At 38.0% G+C, this 20,633-nt stretch overlaps 1 protein-coding gene across 5 annotated transcripts in view; it reads right to left on the bottom strand.

The window, feature by feature from the left end:
• PLCE1 (phospholipase C epsilon 1) overlaps positions 1 to 11,828 on the bottom strand; it is a 159,672-nt gene extending 147,844 nt beyond the window's left edge. For all 5 annotated transcript variants that reach the window (XM_082764218.1, XM_082764222.1, XM_082764221.1 and 2 more), the window contains exon 1: positions 11,700 to 11,828. The gene's annotated coding sequence lies outside the window, so the exon portion shown is untranslated. The remainder of the gene's footprint in view (positions 1 to 11,699) is intronic.
• Between the last annotated feature and the right edge of the window lie 8,805 nt (positions 11,829 to 20,633).

The raw sequence follows: 20,633 nt of genomic DNA, 5'->3' as shown, positions 1-20,633 counted from the left end.
CACCCCCTCAAAAGAACAGAATAAGGAAACACCGCTTATCTAGGGTTTTCAAACTATGACACAAATCTGCATTACGGATGCCATTGCTTTCCTGTATGTCATTTGCTGGTTGTTGGGAAGCCAACAAGGAAGAAGCAGATCACACACAAGGAAAATAATACTATCTAGAAATCTAGAATAAAGTTCATGGATAACAGCAAATGAACTATGGGGGGGGGGGGGGGGGGGGGGAGGGGGGAAAAAAAAAAAAGCATATAAAACCAGCAAAGGTAAATGCAGACTAACCTGTCCTTTGAGATTTCAAATCTTGTTCATTTGTTCTCTGAGGCACGCTACTGCCACACCTCAAAACAGGCACCTGTTTTATAATGGACTTCTGTTGCAAACTGTTTAGTACCTCCTTACACCTGCTTTTATTGTTCCTGTCAACAGAGACCTTGTCACACACTGACCCCCTATATATTCAAAATATATTTTTATTGAGTTCCAAAGCTATTGCAAATACTTTCACTTTTTTACCTCCTTTAAGAAAATCAGCAGAGTGAAATTTAATTTAGGTAAAGCAAGCTCTGCCTCCAGAAGCAAAATCTACTGTATATCTCTTATATATAGATTCTATTTCATTATTTTATTTTTATTTTATTTTTATTTATTTATTTACAAACTTAGAGCAGTTCCCAAGAGCAACCTGAAAACAGGCTAAATTAGAACCAGACAGCATGCTCCCCCCACAAAGGTCTTCATGGATTCTGCATAATTTCTGGCTTTATTAACAGTTCATTAACACTGTCTGACTTTAAGCACTGTAATGTAATTATAAAAGCAGGAGCAGGAAATAAAGCAACACTAATAGTACTATACTGTTTCAATATATATATTTTTAAGACTACAATATATGCATCTTATCACTTATCTTGCATGTGACTTATCTGTGAAAAAGGCTTTTCACCAAAAAAAAATAAAATTAAAAAAAATCACATAACTGTAGAGGAAGAAGCCAGCAGTCAGGTGTACATTATTTATATAACTGTGCAATGGTTGTATGAAATTCAGGCGTACATAATTGCCTATCATTACGATGACTCATAGACCAAAAAACACCTAAATATGTGTTTCATCATTCACTCACCAGAAAAAAATTACATAGCAACTTCAATATATACTTCAGCAGAGTTATGTTAAGAAGCATACACAAAAGCTATAAGATGATTCTACAATTAACCAATTTGATTCTTGTGTGTAGTCCAAACAGCAGTTGCCTTTTTAACAAAATAAGTTTATACTTTTTAAGAGCCACTTTTTTGTGGCTCTGTAGCCACAAGACAATTAGAATAAGTCTGAGATCAATTAACTGTTGGCATAACTATTAACAGTGATAATCACTGTGGCAGAAATAAAGTACTCTGAATTTGAGAGCTCGGACCAAATTTCCAGAGTGGAAACAGAAATGAAAAGTAAATTCTGCAGTAGACTCACCCTTTAAACTATATTTTGAACTCTTTTAAACAGGAATCAAACAAACAACAACAACAGTGTGGAAGCTTTATCCTGGTGGTTTGCATGCTGCAGTTTCATGTCATGCATTTGCATGCCTTAAGTTTTATGTCAGTTCATAGAATTAATAGATACAAATTTCTATGTCAGTGCCTTAGTTACTTTCCAGCATGTAATTAACATGATTAACATACATGTATATGGACAGAACAGATTCAGATCGTCTCTCAGTTCTATTTAGCAATAAATTCCAGTGGTTATTATTACTGTAAAATTATTAAACTCAGCATTGTGATTTTTAATGTCTTAAAAAATGTTTGGCAATAATGAATTAAACCTTCTTAAAATGTACCAGTATATGTTAAAAAATGAGCCTAAACTTTACTGATAATTTCCTTTTTTCTTAATATTCTTACTTTATTTTATATAGTCATACATCATTTACATCATTTAATGGATTGTCAGATTATCAGAATAGTGAAAGTTTTAAAGCTCTGTATGGGAGAAGACCAGGCTTTGAAATTGCCTACACCCCAACCCACAATAGTAGGGTACTAGATGATGACAACATCTGAACTCTTTTAATAATGCATTCATGTGTACGTTACATACTAAAAAATACAGCATAAATTAGTATAAAAAGTAGCAGAGTAAAGTAACATGCTTAAAAACCATACTATTAGTGTAGAGAGGCTTTTTGTTGATATGTTATGACTAACTAGAGAGGAAAAAGTACTGTCAAACCAGTAGTCAGAGGAGAAAGGACAGACTGAGCTCTACAAGTTCCCTGTACATGACAGCTGTTTTCCTGGGGGCTTTGGGCCACAACTCGAAACCAAGAGACTGAGAAATTCTACCAAGAATAGGTCAGGGACTTAGTGCGTGCAAATCCATAAGAAGAAAGATCAGAGCTTCCCTTTTTCTTTGACAGAGGAAGGGCCCCAGCTTTCTTGCTTTTCTGGCAAGAAGAGGGAACATGGCCAACTTTCTTTGCATTTGCTGGCCAAGAGCTGAGACAGTCTCTGTCTCAATTCAAACTTTAAAACCTTTATTGGGATGCATATGGTTACTAACAGAATAGAGCTTTACTGTAAGCAAGATGGGTTATGTGGGAAAAACATGAGACTATCAGGGAGTGGGCTATCAGCTTTTTGACTCTATGAAATTAACAATTTAAGTGTATGTGAAATGTTTAAAAAAATCAGTAAATGTAAATTCAAGCAAAAAGAGTAAGGAAGGGTATGGGTTTTATTTATTTATTATTGTTGGGTTTATTTATTTATTTTCTTTGGGGGCTTTCTGGTATCCACAATAGCGTCCTTTGGGCTCGGGAAAACAGAAAAGTTGATAAAAGACTGAAAATAGCATTATAAGACAAAAGTATAGTAATCAGAGCATCATGTCAAGTCAGAGGAAGACATGTGAGCTCAAAGCAGAGAATGACTCACGTACAGGTTAAAAACTTTATTGGCTGTCATAGTTCAAATACTGTTATACCAAACAGTTTTGCCTTGCACACACCTTCCTCAAGGTATTTTTACAGATCTCCCCCAACTCATAAATCAAGCCCAAGCACCTTTCTATAAAGCACTCAATTGAGATGAAGTCCAGGGGTGCAAAGCTGTTACACAGGATAATCCTGTGCTGCACCATTATAACTGCCATACGTTATCTTTTGTCTTTTTTCTTAACTGCCTGTTAAGGATAAAAAAAATTATTAGCAACTTGCACAGCAGAATAAATAGTATGTGGGACAAAATGAGTGGATGACACAATCATGGAGGAAGATTTTGGCTAAGTCGAGAATAGCATTTTCAAATTTTAAGGGAACACATGAACTTGCCTCTTCTGGAGGGGTAGCTGCAAAAACACTCTGAAAGACCACTACTGCCTATACACCCCTACCATTGTTAGGCCTGTCAGGTAACAAAACACCGAACAGATGTTATGATCTGGATCCTGAAAAAGAATTCAGGCAGCCATAGTAGTCCATTACTATATGGCCATTTGAAAGATGTTATTGCATATTTTAACGCTGACCTGTTTTATAGCCTGCTGTCTAGGGAACTGTTTATTTCTGCAAACCACTACTGAACATGACTTGCAAGTCTAGAATCACAGTTCAAATAGTGTGGAGAATTAAATTTCTAAATTGGCTTCACAGTACTGCTAATTCTTGCAGTCACGTACTCAGTTTCAGAAACTGTGCTGTTTTTTCTAGAAGCCACTAGGTGTACTCTTATATAATTACTCATACCTTTAAAAATAGAATATTTAGTTATGAAAACAATAGGAAAATGTGAACAATAAGGGCTTTAAGACAAAGAGTAATGTTCCACATTGCTTTAAGCCATACTCAGTGGGTAATGAGTACTTGGAACTCAATGCATTCATCAGTTGGTACTGACAACACAGTTTTCATAATAAAATCAGTTCATTGATATACCCCTAAAATGGACTTGATTAGAGTGACTAAAAAATTATGAATATTAATTTCAAATGTGAATATGATTCACTTATTAATATCACAAATTACCTATTATTTTTCTGATTCTACCAAATAAATCTAAAATTTTAGTATTTCCTTATCTTGGAAAAGTGGAAAGGTCTATTTATATCCTAAATTCTTGCTGATTTCCAAGAAATTCTTATTGCTTCATATAAGTAAATCTAAAAAAAAAATTGTTTTATATTTTCTACATCCACCTTAGTTGATTATACCTCCTGTTACACAGAACATTACAGTTTTAAGATTTAAGGGAGTTACAGAATTTGCTGCACAAGCATAATCACAATGAGCAAAACCCTTTTCAAAAAAATGTTCATAATTGAATGACACAGAAATTCAGTTACAAATAAAACACTACTATAGCTCATAATTCATTGGAACAAGAAGAATTTCAGCAGACCACTAGAAAAATAGTACATTTAATAACTTTAAAGATTCATAAGTCCCTCTTACCTACACTGACATTTTAAAAGATAAATATTCTGTCTCCATAACAAATCCAAAATGTTTCCATAACTATATATAAGCAGTATCAAGTTTAACCAGCACAACTACATTGGTAGCTGACAATATTTGCTCAAGACAAGCAGGAAAGAACATTAATAACTTGACACTACTGCTATATAGCAAAACTGACCACTAAATCTCAATGAACACGACATTCTGGTACCTGGGTACTACAGATATACTTAACTTACATTTGATTTCAGGAAAGTTAGAAGAAAACAGAAACAATTGAGTCATGCACTTTGGGATTCAACTATATTTCCAAGCAAGTTTAAACTCTAGATCTTCATCTACAAATGTTTTCTGGATAAATACTAAGAAGGAAGTTTGGCTTAAGTAAAAAACCCTTCTCCTTCAATTTGTTGTGTCTTTTTTTTTTTTTTTTTTTTTTTATTAAAAAAGAACATTTTTTTGTTCAGACTGCAAGTTGTTCCAACCCTGTAGTTGGAAATTACAACACACTCTTAAATCTGTTTTAATAGGGGACCAAAAGTCAATGGGACAGCAAAAACTGTTTTTATATACATTGTATTTCAGCCAGCATGGAATAAGTAACACAATAAAAAGAACAGCATCCAATGTTACATAGGTTTGGGCTAAACTAGCATAGTTTTCAAGAGACAAGAAGAATCTATCCAGAAACACCTTGACAGATGCAGCAAAGACCTGAGGTTTACTCTTGCTTAAAAAAGAATTAGAAAAGTCATAACATTGACTTCATATGAAGTTAGGACCCCTTCCAATATTTCAGATATGAGGTAACACTATACATGTAGCTGGCATCTTTAAATTTGATTAATTAGTTGAATGGTAACATCTTAATGCTAACTATTCTATAATTTTGACTGAAACTGAGGCACATCCCATGAACTATATACTCAAAACACAGAAACAATTGTGGGTTTCTATGACATAATATAGAAGATCCCATATTTTTAAAGTTATGGGAGGCAAAGTGCTTTTAGGTATGAGACCGGAATACACACAGAGCCGATTCAATGCTTAGGAAAGACAAACTTTCTACTTTTCCCTTCACAGTAAAATACAATAATTTGTTTTTTTTCAGAAACATTGCAGACTTTCTGCAACACAGGGGAAAGGTGTGACTGAGCTGCTTGGCTGAATGTTGGCTCACTGAAAGGTCTTGTGCAGAGAATGGGAACAGCACTGTCAAACGACATGCTTGTGGGATGAGTAGACTTTGCAGTGTGTAAACACACAGACAACCTTCTGCTAGATCTGACCCTTTCTCAAGAAGCTGGGCCCAGCTTCCGCAGGTGTCCAGTGTGCAGGAATGCAAGGGCATGCTCACTGAGGCAAGCATCCCTGATAGGCACACAGAAACACACCCTGAAAACAGAGACATTCCTCACTTCCATTCACCAAAAGTCATGCTGCAGGAACTGACAGCACGCAACCATGGGATTTCCTCTTGTGGAAAGCAATCTCTAACTCCACATAACACAGTCTGAGGTAACAACTGCCAATACACTAACACTACACTGCAGTTATGTCAAACCAAGAGTACCAAAGACAAAAGAATCAAAAGGTGTCACCCTCCCCCAGTATCAACCACACCTGCTTAGCATCTGACTCTGGATAAAAGGACGCAAGATTTAGCACTATGGAGATGAAGGTGAAACTGGAAAGCATGCAGAATGAGCAGAACTGGATGAATTACTGGTGTGCAGGGAGCACCATGCAGTACTTACTAGAAGCACCCTCCAACAGCTGCATCTTACAAGAACAGATCATTCTATAACAAACAAAGGTAAAACAATGCCAAACACACAGTCTTGGAACTGAACCACTGAGTCTACATATTGCATATTGGTATCAAGACCATCCAAAGATTAGTGTATTTAATTTGGATGGTATTACTTGCCAGAATTGTATTTCAGTGGTAGATGATGACATGGTGATAGCTACTTTCCCAATTCACCCTAGGAAAATAAAACATACAAAGGAAAAGCCCTGTAACTGGCCTCACACACCCAAATTGCTCAGGCTAATGATACTGGGAATGTCTCTAAACAGGCAGGCATTTTAGTTAAAGACACATACGAAGCTATCCTTTTTTATAAAATGTTTCCCTGTATTTCATTTCTGTCTCTACTGAGTGACCACCACCACCAAAGTGGGGCTTCTTATTTACACTTCGCTAAATTAAAGCACAGAATAAGAGCAGATGTATATTCAAATCACTTATAACAGCAACATTTTGAGTGTTTATTAAGATGAAAATATTTCCAATATACACAGCTTTGTTTGATTTTATAGTTCCCATTTTTGCTGCCTCTTCCATAAATGCACTATTATGGAAAAAAAAAAAAAAAAAAAAAAAAAAGAAGAAAGAAAGAAAAGAAAAGGTGCAATCACAACAAATCAAAAGGTAATTATGTAAGACTCCCCCCTTTTTGTATGCCCACTTTGTTCTCTGAGGAAACATGCAAACAACAGACCATTCACAAAAGTAACAGCTATGCTGAAAAATGTCAAGGGCTCTAGAGGACTCACGTTACGGAGTATTATTCATCTGAAAAATGTAAAGTATTGCAATATGAAAGACTTCAAGACTGCCTGGTACTCTTTGACACTTTTGCCACTCAAGATGTTACAGAAAAGCAGCTCACAGCACAGCTAAAGAGTGAACATGAATTATAGAAACAAACAGAGAGACAGTCTCTTACAGTCAGGGATCTATCTGTGCAGTTGCAGCCTTGGAGAGATATTCCTCTACTTTCACCACTTCCCATAAGCCTGTTGAACTACAATAGGTGCAGACAGACTGAGCCGAGACTTTAAGTTTTCACAAGAAATATCTGCAGTAAGATCCTTTTCCCATAGCTTTCAAAAGAAATAAAACATATCTTCACAGAACATCCAATATACTTGAAAAATATCAAGTGTGAATTTTACTAAAAGTTAGCAATAACATTTTTTAAAATCTCTGCCCACCAACAACATAATCAGATTATAAATGCATTTTAACATCAACTGAATAACTATAATCTACATTTACAAATTAGAAAAATGTGTTTGAAAAATTTTAAGAGTGTGAAATGTTAAGAGTATGAAAACTACATAAAATTAGAACAAAAATAGAATATTTTCTTCAGAAGGCAATTCAACCTGGATATTAAAACATTGGGTTTTGTTTTTCCTTTTCAATTTGGTAAGTAGCTGTAATTCAAAACAATCATAGCAATCCTGAGGGAATTTAAAAGGAGGCATTCACATCAAGGAAGTTCTGCAAGAGGAAATCTACAGGTTGTTCTTTAATGCGAGTTGCTGGTAGTGGACAAAGCAGTAGCTCCTCTGCTACATGACCCCTTTTTATCTTGCTGAATTCCAGAGGGAAACAAAATGCCATTAATACTGCTGAAATATCCTTGCACTGCTACATGAAGAATTTCACCTAATCCAAGCAATAGAGTTTTGTATTTGGAATAAAGGAATGTATTATAAAAATGTTAGAACGAAGATGCAGTGTAACGAAAACCTCAGATACCAGAGATCGCTGCAGCAGCATTCTTGCTGTGTGCTGTAGCACAGATGCAGAAAAATACTGTGGGAGGAGAGGTCTCACATCAGCGCATTGTCTGAAACAACAGACAGCAAGGTCCTACGACACAAGGCAAGGTCAATGCAACTGGAGAGTCATCTGTTTAAGAAAACATACTATTATTAGATGCAAGTTATGCAGCACTTGTGCATACTAATGGAATAAAACCATTACCCCCAAAATAAATGTTTTTAAATGGTAGCTTTGCCTTTGTGCTCAATGTTTCCACTTTTTCTGTCTTTTTTAAAATACTTCAGTATGAACAACAACAAAAAAGAAATATTCAAGTACTTTCAATATTATGAAGTGGTATGGCATTTGTAAAATCTAATAATATTCAATTTGTTTAAATGAGCTGCTCCATTGAAATGTTATACCAAATTAAGTATTAATTACTGATAGCAACATAGAATAAGAAGTATCCAAGAGTTGACAGCCTACTTAAACTATTGATATAGCTCAAACTTCTGTGAATGAAATATTACAGTAAATACATTGGCCTACAGAATACACTTCCTTGCATGAGACTGAAACCTGCACCATATCCATACCCAGAAGTTATACTGGGCTATGTAAGAATTTCAGATGTCAAGAGCACAGAAGGCAGTTCTCTGTCACATCACATATTTCACAACATTTGGGTCTCTGCTATTTCAAATCGTTCACTGAAAGAGCCGGTATTACCTGAGGCTCCATCACCGGCTGTCTATAAATTCAAGAAACTTAGTGGGATCTGAAAGAAGGATATATCTGGTGGAAAGAGCTTAAAGTTGAGCTCAGTACTTCTAGCTCTGACAGTTCACCCATTTTTGGTAACTGATGGCAAGCACGTGTAGCATTTGTTTGAACATGTTGGATGATTTATGAATGACTGGGCAGTGGAGAAGGGAGTACCATAGATGGCCTAGCTTAAAACCAGTGACATGAATTGCGTGTTGCACAAAGACATCAGCACGCCACCCTGTCCCACGGAGAGTGGTCTGATATACATGAGACCACCAAGGGACAGATTTTCATCCCACAGTGATGTATCTAAAAAATTAACTCCACTGTTTCAAGTAAGAACAAAATTCTGTACCTCCAGAATTAGAGCTCCTGATATAGGAAATGCAAGGAAAATGCCACTGTCGCCACTTTATCCTCAACTCTTACACACAAATCCCATTACTTTTTTGTGTTTTTTGTAAATTGAGGAAGCTTTGCTCAAGAAAATCTAAGACTGAAATATGACCAATATTTGGCAGAACCATGACTATGGAAACCCCACCCACAAGCAGATACATGTGTAGGTCTGCCAAGACAAATAAAGGAGAAGGCAGAGTAAGCGGCACGGCTCTCGTATAATACACACTCAGCCACACAGGCCCTCAAGTACACGTGCAGCAACCTCTTCTAAAGGCAAGTAAAAGCAGCTTGAAAAGGGACCAAATAAAGCTAAGGAAAAACATGGATTTCATGTTAGCATGCTAACTTTCTATAATGAAGCCGTGATGACCAGCGTTCTTTAAAAATTAATCAGACTGCCCATGAAAGGCCCCAATACAACCTGATAGCCCTCACTGAAATGAAACCACCAACGGTTGCAGTGTGAACAGGTGAGACACTAAGTCTGTCTGTGGTGGAGCCACATGATTCACTCCAATATTTGGGTTACAGGAATTTTCAAAAAGTACATGGGGGAAAAAAAAAAAAAAAAAAAAGATGTGATTTACTGTTAACAATACTATTGTCACTTATAAAGTCCAGGGCTCCCAATCACGAACCAGTATCCATTTTGTGGTTGGTGCCATACAAACAGAAAACAAAATGACAATCCTTCTTTCAAATTGCTGTCTTTAAGATTCTCTTCTTTTAAACCACCAAAGAACCACTTACATGCAGGTAAATTAAGCTGATTAAAACTATTTTTACATGGATTAATTACTTTTTGCCTCCTTTATAGCTCAAGTCTTCCTTTAACTAATTATTGTTTCAAATCCAAGAACTATTGCTAAATTACAATTGTTCTTCTCCAAAAGAGTTTCTATCTTGAGCTAAATATTTCCAGTCATCAAATATCTACCACAGTCCTTCATGAACAGCTACACAGTGTCTTTTCCACAAATGTCTTGCTGGCATTCTGGATTTTGGTGCAGGTTTTATTCACTGGATCTTGATATTCATATTTCTCTTAAATAAAACTGTCCCTACACATACACACTAAACAAAAACAAACAAAAACTTTCTTCTGCAGGTAGTTAAAAAGTGGTCAAATTGTTTCACAACATTCTTTTGCATAACTTTTGCTATAGAGAATTTATTTTCCTCATTTCATAAATTTCCTAAACCTTCAGTTATCTCATCAACTCTTTCATGAACTTGTTCTATGATTTCCAACAAAGTTTTCAGAAACTTTTTATTCTGTACTATGACTTTCAAGTTTCTCAAACAAAGTGTGACTTTGATTTTTTCCATTTATTAAACTGTCAGAATGCTGGCTTGAACAGTACACTTTTATTGGGTAAGTTAAATCACATGAAATCATCATGAATTGAGAGGCCAGGAGCTGCACACTCCAGTCTATGGTCACAAAGAGTCTTAAGAACAAACTTTTTAGCATGGGAGAAAACAGAAATGAGCTCTCTCTACATACTACATTAATACCTCAAAATGGCAGAACATGAATAGACTGTATACAACTAAGAGATTTCAGTAAACCTTTACTAACTTATGTACAGAGAGGACATAGTCTTTTATGATTTGGGATTTTCTCTCTGTAGTATTTCATTGGCCATACAAAACACCAAGCACTTCTTAGTAGGCTGAAGGTTGCATCTGGTTCTGCTTTCACCTTGTTTGATTGCTCCCAGATTTGTTTAGGCGTTTTTCGTTTTGTTTTTGTAACAATCACAGACACAGGTTGCTTGCCTTTGACTTTTCACAGGATGAGCTATCAGGGATCAGAGGTAATTATCTGTAGTTGGAAACACATGACTTCTTAAACCACACAGCGATTGCTGCCCCACAACAGTGGCTGAATGGCTCTTCCACAACCAGTGGGTTCTCCAACACCCTTCCAAACACGAAAGTATATAACGTGCTTGGGATTAAAATATTTACCAAACTTCTGTTGCTTAAATACAACAGCAAGCCTAATTCTACTCTTCACACAAGCTCCTTAACTAGGGAACACCATGCATTTGACCGATCCTTGAAGCACGGTTGATTTTGTACCCGTTTCCGTATGCTTCTCACAGCTCCTTCAGCAGAAACCTGGTTGAGAGCCGCCTCTCCGGGCTCCTCCCCACACCACCTATGCCGGTGGCATCCCAAGAGCGTGCCGCAGTTCCGATAAGCCCCGCACCCGCCTCCCCGTCCCCGATCCCACAAACACTTCACCCAAAGCACTTGTCCGAGTGTTTGCGGGCTCAGGCCCCCTGCAGCATCCCCGCGCTTCCATAGCGAAGAGCGGCAATAAAAGAGAAAAAAGCGGACAGCCAGCGGGAACCGCAAGGGCTCGCAGGGCACGGGCAGCACCACCCGAGTGGCAGCTGAACGTGGGGGCTCTGCAGCCCTGCGGGGGGCGAGGAACATGGCCGAAAGGGAGCCCGACGGCCGCTCAAGCGGGGCGAGCAGGGCACGCACCTTTCAGCGTGCCCCCGGCGTCTTCTTCATCCTCCTCCTCCTCCTCCTCCCGGGGCCGGCGGCGGGCTCTGCGGGACGGGGCCGCCCCCGCAGCTCCACGGCCGCCGCTGCCCGTGGCGGCGGAGCGAGCCCAACGCCTGCCTCGGCGGGACGGGGCCGGGGGCGGGGGCTGCGGGACGGCGGCGGAGGGAGGGAGGGAGGGAGGGAGGGAAAGAGGAGGGAGGGAGGTGCCCCGGGGCAGCGCCGCCGGCTGACTCAGCCGCGGGGCCGCCGGGGAGGGATCCCCGGGGAGCGCCCGCCCCGTGCCCCCAGCGGGTGTCCGGCAGCGGGCGGGGTGCGCTCCGCGGCCCCGGGGGCGGCGCTGCGGCCGGCTGTGCCCACCGGGGGGGCCCGTTATTTGTTCCCCCCAGCCCTGCGAGCAGTGGGGTGCTGAGGGGCAGCCCGCGGAACACCCCAGCCCTACCTCTCGCCTAAACGCCCGGCGCCGTCCCCGAGCCGGCCCGGAGGCATCGCCTCAAGCCCCCCCCCCCTCAGCGGCGGCCGGGACCGGAGCGGGGGCTGGGCCGGGGGCGGGCTGGGTCGCGGCTGCCTCAGCGCATCGGAATGTCGGCGCGACCCCCGCCCGGCAGCAGCCCACGAGGTGCTCTCTTTCTTTCTTGCTTTTCTTTTTTTTTTTTTTTTTTTTTTTTTTTTTGTCTCTCGTCAGCACCCTGGCCGCTGCTCGGTGAGGAGCGCGGGCTGCGGGAGTGGAAACAACGGCTCAGCTGAGGAGCGGACTCAGGACCGTGCGCTGCGCGCCCGTGCCAGCCATTATCTCCGGGAAGAAAGAGCGGAGCCTGTGGAAGGGGTGTGGGGGAAACGCGGCACGGTTTCCAGCCGCACGGTGGAAAAATACAGTTTCGGTGAAGTCAGCTGTGCATCTTTGCATGCGGTCTTTTCCATGCAGGGTAAAACAAGAAGTCTCATAAAGTTTCAGTTTGAAGGAAACATTCCCTTTTTATTTATTTTACTTTTTAAAAGAGGTGTAAGTTGGCCATAGATAACACGGTTTTATTTTGGACGTTTTTACATGAAGGGCACCAATTCTCATAACTAAGTTATGTGGAGATTGTGTCCTAGTACGGGGTTGTAAAACTTGCAGTTAATTTACTTCATTCCCTTCCAGTGCAAGGAGCTCGTCACACTGTTTTCTAAGGGAAGAACAAATCTGAACACTGGAAAGGCAGATTTACTGATATATGTTGTACTCTGATACTTCAGGAAACACTTTGCACCTCCTTGTCATAACTGCTGTGTGAGGGTGACACAACTGCTGAAGAAGTGTGTCAAACAGCCAGTGAAATTAACCACAGAAAGTCTCTGGAAGTTATGTATTTTCAAAGACTTTACATTGTTTCTCTTAATAAATCATGCCAGACACAGTGTGATTGTATTTAGTCACTCACCACTGCCTGAAATTACGCTTACTATTCAATTTCGTTCATGAAGTGGCCTACAGGTTCTGATTATCAGAATAACAAGAGAAAATGTCCACCATGGCAAAACACCTCAATCTTTTTAGCAGCATAACATCAAAATCAGTTACAGCTCAGGAGAAGAGACATAGCTAATCTGAACTAAATCAGCCAATTAACATGTAATAATAATCATTCTGTACTGTAATACAGTAGGATACGATCTGGGTCGTTCAAAAAATTGCAGCCGTCTCCTTGACTCCAGTGTGGCCCAGATTCCATTCACTGCGTAGCAATGCTGTAACACAGTAGTTTGCAAAAAGTAAAACTGGACTAGTCGATCCTTTCCAATTCATGTTCTGTAGAATCTATGTGTGTTTTTTTTTCATGTATTATTTCAGTGTACTGAATTTCAACCCTGAGTACAGTCCATTACTAATATGCTAGTGTACTTTACATTTTTTAGTATCAGAAGCACAGTAACTAATAACTGATCATGCAATGTATTTTCAACACTACAACAGTGACAATGAATTATCCTCTAAACACACAGGCAACAGGAACCTTTCCATGAAAGCTTTTTCCAGTTTCTCTCTGCTTTTCCAGTTGTTTTAAAAGGGCAGGAAAGTTATTATCACATTATTCCAGTGGAAAAATATATATATAAATTTTCCTTCACAATGTGTTCGCACTTTCTCTCAGCTTGCAATACTCCACCAATAAAAGGTATACTGTACTGAAAAGAAAGTGATACATTTTACAGAATGAAAATTTGGAGAAGTCACCATACCCTTGACTCAGGATGCTTTGATCATAATCAAAAGGATTAGGCATCTGTGTAACTTCAAACACACACCAGTGGAACAACTTAGCATGCCAGTTAAAAACTACTTAGTTTTTAATGGGATTTCTTCTTTTGAATCCAAGTTAGAAGTTATACACAAATCATGAGAAAGATGAGTCTGTAGTCACTGCACACCTGTGACTGAGGCAAGCCATCTTCTTTCCATTCCAGATGAACTATGTAGTCCTCTAAGGTGCTGCAAGCAGATTTCCTTAGGAAGACCCAGCTTTGCAGGAGTGAATTTTGAGCTGTGTGACCTCAGCACTACACAGATGAAGAAACTATTTTTTGGTGCACCAGAATGGACTTGTGGAGCATGGTTTCTTTTTAAATTTCTTGACCAAGCATAAAGTGCTTTAAGAATGCTTCATTTTTCCTTTTTCTCTCACTGTACACGACTTCCCCAGCTCTTCATGAGAAGTAGCTGTCACTCATCACACTTCTCTATCTGGCCTGACAATGCAGAAAGACAACACTTCCGTTTTACCGTGCTGCTAGATCCACCAGTGACAAAAAGCAAACACATATGCTCAAGGTGGAGATTCAGATATAATGTTTTATTGATCTAGGGTTCTACAGAATATTAATAGCTAGAGAAAAATACAGGACTTCCAGAAAATATTGGTATGTCTTTTAGCTCTTAACAAGTAACCCATCATGTTTTTGGAGTCAGAGTTAAAAAAAATTAATTCAACTTCAAGTGATGCATAAACATTAAATTCTACACATCCCTGCAAGATGGTAAGTATTATTTGCATTACACAGAGGGGGAAACCAAAGCTGTGCAAGCTTACTCAGGCAATTTTTGCAACATCCAGAAGGAAAAGCAGCTACAGTGCTAGGATCAGTGCTCAAGAATACCTGGCTGTTGGTTATTTTTTTTATTGTGTGTGCACATTCTGAGCTCAACTTCACTTGCCTAAAACCTGATGTATAAAGGGGTATTTTGTCTTTAATCACGGTATTTTGTAACAATATTTTCAAACAATTTATTTAACAAATTACATAAAACATGTAAAATATGCTTTTAATTTAAAAAAAAAAAAAAAAAAAAAAAAAAGCCCAAAGGTTTTTCCTCGGGCTTAGCTCCAAAATTTACCCTTCAGCTAGGACTGCAGAAAAGCACGCACACAGGCTCATGCAAACAAATTCTAAAAGAAAATTAGAAACACATGAAAATAAGGACTGTCTTCTTAACTGCACTCTGGTTTCAGTACAGCAAAAAAATCAGTGATTTACTAATGGATAGGCATTTTTTCTTAGGAAGGAAGACACAGGCCTTATCTGTAGTGAATTTCTCGCTTCTTTCAGCCCAATGGTTCAGTCTACATGGGCAGAGGCAGCAGAAATACAGCAAAGACGGCTCTGGCAGGGCAGCCCAACTCTCTGCAAAGCACAACTCTGTCTTCAGCAGATGGTGACTCTGCCCCAGCAGAAAAGTCTTTATGGAACGACAGTTTCCTCTAAAACAGCAATTATTTCAGTAAATGCCTGATACTGAAATTATTTTATTGTGCTTGCTAGACAAATAATCAAAATCTGTGTCATTACTTTGCTGATTCAATATAATAAACATATGGAAGACAAAACGTTTGAATCTCAGGAACTGATTTTAAAAGATTAACTCTGGACTGGAGGTTTCTTATGTTTCAGGGGCTTTGCGACTATATTAAAGACTTGGTGTCCCTTTACGTGATGTGAGGTTTGATTTGCCCAGCTGACTGTTATAAACAGCAGCTGCCACAGAGGTCATCCTGAAAGCCGAATGACCATGCTTGAAAATTTTTGACATTTCAATTAGGAAGAAGAAATAAAAATGATAAAATAAATAACTTCTTAAAATCACTAATATGATGAAATGCTTAATGTAGAATTTACATTAGCTGCTTGACTTTTGAATCATTAGTGAATTTGTCTTGCAATTAATATTTGGAAGAGCTACAAAATATTTTGAAGTAAATTTGAAAGAAAATCAGCATTGTTTTCACATATCACTAAGAAAAAGTATTTCTGATAAGGATAAATATATAAAAATATGGAATATTGAATATAAATATAAATTTAAATATGGAACATATAAATATGGAATATATAAATATGGAATCATTGTATTATGGCTTTGGGGGGGGCTATATAGGTTTTAATCTGACAATTTTCATATTTCAGCGGAGTAACTCCTGACACAGATCCAATTAACAAGGTCTTTTATGCCTCAGCTGTATACTCACCATACAACTTAGATCTATTTTCAGTATGAATTTTTGCTACACCATTATTTCATTATTTTTATTTTTAAAGCTAGAAATTGTACTAGAATACAAGTCTTTTAGACACCAGAGGAACAACTTGGCTTTACTTCATATTACAGTTCAGGGCGTGCTGTAAACAATGGAAGTCAAAGTATTAACGCTACCAAATGAATAAAGGCATTACATCATAATTTTCTGTAAATCTTTCCTAAAAACAAAAGATATAAAATTCATATTGATGAATGGATTAATCTATGAGAACTTGGGGGTCAAAAATAGTATATAAAAATTGGCAATATTGCAGTAGTAAGTAATCAACACTGACATTCCAGGCCAAATTATACAGCCATAATGAAAATCTTCAGTATTGAGATGGTTGCTTTATTGCTTCCTCGTACAGTCTCAGATTTAAAGTTTCTCAAGTGCACAGGAAAGTCTTTGATAAGTTAGTAATTATAAAATGTGTTGTTTCTTGAATGAAATTGCATGTTTCAACCAGGATGGACTATTGTCCTGAGCATCCAAACAATAAAGCCTGATTTGTCAAAGCTAACGAGATTCATCTATCTTTGTGCAATCCCATTTACTGTTCAAGTTCACCTGACTAATCCTGTTGAACATTATTTTATTTTTAGGCTTTTTCCTCCTGATTTACAATTTCAAAGGAGTTTTAACAGAAGGCAGTTCTTTTAACAACTCCTAATTATGCCTTTACTTTGGATACAAAATCATTATTGTATGCAGGGATTTGTCAGAAACCAACAAGTGAGCTAACTTGCCAGTGCTCTGTCATCACTTTAAACAAGCAGCCAGGACAATATGTTATTCATATAATAAATTATAAAATCTCTATTATAAAACCATTTTCTTTAATGCCCATGTCTAAACAACAACCAGTCTACAAGGCCAATTTAGTATTCAGATCCTTTATTGGCAACCTGCCATAGTGTATATTAGAGCGAATTCAAGAACCAATGCAACAATTTGCTTATGTAACCAGCCAGAACTGTTAAAGCTATAAAATATTTTTTAAAATTAGTTTAAAAATTCAGAGTTAGTACTTCTGCTCTTCTTAATGTTCAGCTACTTCATATTGGATTATTCAAAGTGCCCACTATGTAAAAAGTATATCTCAAAATCTTGTAGTGTTTTCCTTTGAAATTTCCCCAAACTTGTTCCTTTGCACAGATACAGATCCATGCACGTATAGAAATTTAATGATTAATAACATGGAGGAAATGGGGATGGAATTCTGTAAACTGCCAGGAGTTTTGTTGCCTTTTCCAATAGGCTGTTGTTCTCATAGGACTTAATTGTGTTATCTGATACTATACATCACTAGCATAACTTGTTTTTTGTGCTACAGAAAACTTGCCCATACTACAGCTAAATAAGGCCACAGTTATGTATTTATTGTACATACACACAAAGTTCAATGTTATCAAACATTTTGTGTCTGTTTCTTCTCCAGCTGTTCTTAAAGGACATGCCTGTAAATGAAACTTTATCAGCTCACGACTAAGAGAAATCCTTTATAAATTTGAATACTTGAAAAAAGCAATTCCTATTTGCTAACACTATGCAATCTTCACATCAAAATAGGGTATTTGACACGTGTATAATACACGACCTTCTTGAAATTAGTAATATCAAAATGAAAGTGTGTCTCACAGAAACTGATAACTGTTCCACAGCACTAACGTGGGCATTACCCAACTCTAGTCATGATAGATAGATGTTACATGTGTATGTGTGTGTATGTACATATATATATAACATATAAATATATGTTCCTTCCACCTCTCCAATAACTCAGATTGCTGGAAATGCAGTCATTCAAAGTCCACAGGATGGATCAAAGCTCTATATAATTTTGATGTACACAACGTAGTGAGAGCTTGTCATATCCTGAAAGTAAACATCAAGGCAGAGCTTTGCATAACCTGTTCTAATATTGAGGCTGGGACAATAAGTATTATGCAATAAAGTCTAAATGTACCAGAGTTATCTTAACAAGCTTTTGTATCATTTTTATGAATTAGGATAGAGTTTAAATAAAAATAACTGGCAGGTTTGGCTGTTCAATCTGGTGCAAAGCATTTTTCTGAAAATCCATACTCTGAATGTCTTCATCATGTGTTTGCTTCATATTTATCATATTCTCCTACCTGAGTTCAGTACTTTCAAGAAGGCACTTTACACTTTCTGAATGACCCTATGTGTAAGGCACTTTGATCTGCTACTAATGCCCTGGTTGGCTGAATGACTGCTAACACTGCCATTACATTGAGAAAGCAGGTGTGTTCAGGAATATGAGCACACAAAGCTTTGGGGGAACTAATATTCTAGAAAAAGAGGCATTACAAACACGGGGATATGTATGGATGTTGACAAAAGTGTCTGAAGAGGACAAAAGGAAGTAAAAGAAAGTAAATTTGTAAGGAATTAATTACAAATAAAGGGGAGTTGAAAGTGAGGGAGCCCTTCGTGAGGTAAGCTGAGTCCTCAGTCTCCACCGTGCGACTTGGAAACTCCATTTTACATGGAGTTCGCCTAATGCTAGCCAGTTTCCCCCTCATCACTCTGCATTTTGGAATCCCCCATTTTGTCATGCATGGAGAGCTTCCAAACCCAGAGCATAACACACATGGTGCTCAGGAAACCAAGGCGGGTTTGCGTGCACGATGCAGCACTTGAGGAGCCCAGCCCCTCATGTGTCTTTTTCCAGTGTAGCTCCTGAGTGAGAAGGCATTGCTATTGTTTTTCTCCTTAAAAACAATCAAACTGAGGTAGATTCAAAACATGTATTTAAGCAGTTAGTTTATTGCAGCTTGGCAAAAATAAAACTGTATCAATTTTACTGAGAAAGCATAGGATTGGACTATTGAGATAGCCCAATGTGCAACCAATTATTTCTTGGTTGTTGGTTTTTGTGGCAGCTTTGGTTGGCATTTGCTAGCACATGGGAACTCTGGACAAAATAAACATCTGACAGGTGGTATCTGTCTTCTCCATCAGCGATGGAAGACTACTTTCTGTGATGTTACACTTAAGCAATCCACTTTTTAGATTAAGTTCCTGCAGCTGTGACTGCCCCAGCAACACAGTGACACCACCTGCAGCAGTTGATTGGTGCATAAGTTCATTGCAATTTCTTGGGTACTTAGAGGTATAAAAGATGCATGTGGAAACCTATTATTTGTTGATTTGGTTTCACCATACCATTTTTTTAGAAGTGCTAACAATAGAATAAAAAGTAACAATCATATTGCTCTAAATTTAGATTTATGAAAAGCAAGTAAGTCCATTAACTGCCCAAATTGTTCTGAAAGGACATGAAAAGCACTTCACACTTTTCTGCAATTCTAGTGTAGCATTACAATTATTAATTTGTTGAAAAAGAAAATAAAGAGAGAAAAATCTTTCAGCACTGCCATAAAACCCATGTTTTATCCTGGTTGGCACTTCAATGTTTTACTGAGATCAATAAAAGACAAGTAAATAATACTGTTTTCTACAAATTCAGGTTGGCTGATTAGGTGTTGAAAATGTGAAAGTATGGGAGTACTTGTGGTTAACTTAATGGTTATTCAGAAATGAGTATGTATGACCAGGACTTTCCATCAACGTAGCCAGACAGTCAGACTGCAAAAAGTGTAATTACTATTCTGCTCATTTCTTGCAGAATTAAAAAAGGACATGAACTTTTCAATATCTATTACATTCTTCTTGATGGATGGGGAACATTATTAAAATTACTGTAAATTCTAAAAATATGCATTTTTCAATCAATGTGTGAACTTCTTGTACTAACTATTTAAAGAAAAAAAAAAAAAAGTTGCCTTGTTCCATTAAGTGCCACATCAGTGCACGTAATTTCATAGCTAGTCCTGAACAACTCAGATCTGTGTAATCTTAAATAGAACAGAACCTTTGTAAAGTGTTCTTTCTTCTATAATAAAAATAAAATAAACTTCAGCTTCTGTTTTATATGCCAGCTGAGATTCCTTGCAGTAATTCTTCCACATCTGCTCTGCAGCTTTCAGGTTTATAAAAGCAATATCTCCAAATTTCCTTTCATCAAAACAGCCATACACTGTGTTTTATGGACATGTTCTTACACTGTAATACTGGGGCACTAATTACATCTTGAATCATATGCTATGGCTAAGAAAATATATACATGCTGTTATTAGACAACTAATACTGAAAATCCTGAACAATCTGGCCAAAAATTCCTCAAAGCATGGTAACACATAAATATACATGCACATGAAATTACCACGAAAGTTGCAAAACCAAAATTGACAGGTAAAGACATTAAGCAAAGAATAAAACTAAACACAAGCTCAGGACTACACCAGCAGCTTTAGAACCCTGAAAACTC

The sequence above is a fragment of the Aythya marila genome (assembly GCF_965140915.1).
Source record: "Aythya marila genome assembly, chromosome: 7".
In the NCBI taxonomy this organism is placed as follows: Eukaryota; Metazoa; Chordata; class Aves; order Anseriformes; family Anatidae; genus Aythya; species Aythya marila.
This window is presented reverse-complemented; position numbering and strand designations above follow the sequence as displayed.